This window comes from Xiphophorus maculatus, chromosome 5 (assembly GCF_002775205.1).
Source record: "Xiphophorus maculatus strain JP 163 A chromosome 5, X_maculatus-5.0-male, whole genome shotgun sequence".
Lineage (NCBI taxonomy): Eukaryota > Metazoa > Chordata > Actinopteri > Cyprinodontiformes > Poeciliidae > Xiphophorus > Xiphophorus maculatus.
In genome coordinates, this window is record NC_036447.1 from 11,352,501 (window position 1) to 11,355,074 (window position 2,574).

Below are 2,574 nucleotides of genomic sequence, written 5' to 3' on the forward strand. Positions count from 1 at the left end.
GAACCAAGACTAACTGGCATCATAAACAAGATATAGTTTATTTTAGGGAGTACCATTTTTTCTTTGCAAGCGCTTTTCTTAATATTGTGAGAGGGAGTTTGCCTTCTACTATTTTGATTATGGGATTCAATTCAGTTGTGTCAGCTTCTTCAGCATGGTGGAAATATTGATGTTTTGCCAATCAGGGATGGTTTGACTGAAATGAAGATCAGAGATGGAGAGCGCTTTTGACTTAGTTTGATTCATAGAATTGTCTGAAATTGTTAAAAAAAATACATTAATCAGTGTCATTAACACTGAAAGAGATTAGTTTGCATTTTTAAGGACGAGCATCACATCATCAGCATACATTTTGTAGATTATAGCAAGTACAAATCAGGGGAATGGACTCCCCTTTATACAGGTTGAATTTTGATATATTTACATATGTAAAAATAGATGGAACATAATTTGATATTAAAAAATATTTAGGCATAACATACATAAGTACAAAGCTGAAAAATGAATGTCAAGCTGTGGTTCAAAGATCACTGGTAGCCTGTTGGCTGCGCATTCTGGCGCTCACAGTGATTTTTGTATCAACTATCTCCAAGGAAAACAATTACACAGAACACAAAATAATAATAAAAAATGTTTCTGAAAGCAATGTTCTCTGCTAGTTTATTTTTAAGCCCTACTCAGTCATCATGTGCTGTGATAAGACTGTAGGGTGGTAGAAACAAACACAACTATTTTAGTGCTGTCTCATAATTGTATCCAGAGAGACAGGAGAAACATGAGCCAAAGTACAAAAAACAAGCGAGAGGCAAAGCTAACCACACACTCTGACAGGCAGTCATGTAAGTAAATTATGCAATAACCTGTGCTTGTTAACCCATTAGAAGAAAGAGAATTAGAAATGCATATTGGTTTTAGGTTTTTTTAGTCCTCTTATGGTGGACTCCTGAAGTGCTCTTTAAATTGTCGAAAAAACTTTCATAGCTCTTTGAGGAACAACCTGCCACAAAATCACTGACCTAAAATACTTTGATCACTTAAATAACAGATCTATTGTATTTTATCCTTATTAATGTTAGATTAGGTCTGCAGAAGTTGTTTATGTTAATAAGAAATCAGATGTAATCGGAGAGAAGTTCGTAGCAGAAGTTGTCCTGACCTTTGTTAGATTCCTGAGGGGGAACAAAAAAGAACAAATATTGAAGCTGTTTTCCATGTTTTGAGAGCTGAATTTTGTCTTCATTTGCTAAAAACACATTCTGTGATTAAGTAAAATAATTTATATGCCACTAACCATGTAATTTAGTGATGTTATATGCACAACAAGCTCAGATAATTTAAAATAAATATTGTTCCTGGAGGCTGGTTGGTGACGAACTTAACTGAAAGTGGGACCCCAAATCAAATATCTGCTCAGGACTCCATGCTACTTTGGACAATTTTTCAGACATGACTGATCTACAAATTGTTGCACGCCTTTACATTATAGGAACTGGTTAAATGAGTTGAAAATTGGATCAGTATATTGCTGATCAGGAGAATTTGTGAGCCATCTCTCACTGAGCTGCAGTGAGACTCCACTGCCAACAAGTGAGAAGTGTCAACATGCAGTGAACACTGGCCCATGAAGTGTGAGGAGATGCTGCTAGAGAACAACACTGCTACTCCATTAGGGATGAACATTTGTCAGCCAGCTAGTTTGAGGGAACAGTTCTTGCTGAATGTAACCCTGCAGTTCTATTTACAGGAAAATTTCTTAAATACGTTTTTCTGCAGTGACAGTGTAAGTTAGAAGGGCTGACTTGGACAGAAGCTGTTTTTTTCCGGTAAATGACCGACTCACAGTCTTGGCTGCTGTCCAGCCAGTGCAGGACAGATGCACTCTAAAAACTGCTGGGTTACTTCTTTAACCCCAATGCCAGGTTTATGTTGTTGTTTTATTTTGAAACCAAAACTGTGACCAAATTTGATGGGTTAGAGGAGCAACTTGATGAAGCGTAATCACTTCTGGTCCATGGTTTTCTAGATGACCTATTCAAGACTTTCATATTAGACAGAGTTGCTGCTGGTAATAGACATCATGTACATGCCGTTAGGTAGACAAAAAGCAATCTTGATGTGGGTTTATGGGGCTTCTGTCTAATTGTGAGAGGTACAGTTCACCACTGGTGTTTGCATGTTTTACCTGTTCATGTGTGGATTCTCTTTGGTTTACGAAGGAGTCCACCCAAAGTCCATCTGGAACTCTGCAAAGATTAAAGTCATGAATCATTCACTTTAACCAGCTACATGACTGAAATTCAATTTATTAGTTTTTATTTTCTGCCTATACTTTGATGGCATTAATGTTTAACATTTCACATTTGGATAAGTTTTTTTTTTTGAAAACCAAATTCAACATGCCTGATCAAAGTTACAATCAACTGTTGTTTTAAATCAACCCAGGCCTGGACGAGTCTACACATGATCCAAACACTGCTTGATTTTGAACCCAGGCGTTTTTAGAGTGTAAGGAGGCGTGGCAGCCATCCAGCGCAGGGAGCAGAGGAGACTGTGCCTTTAAACGCCTCAGCTTGA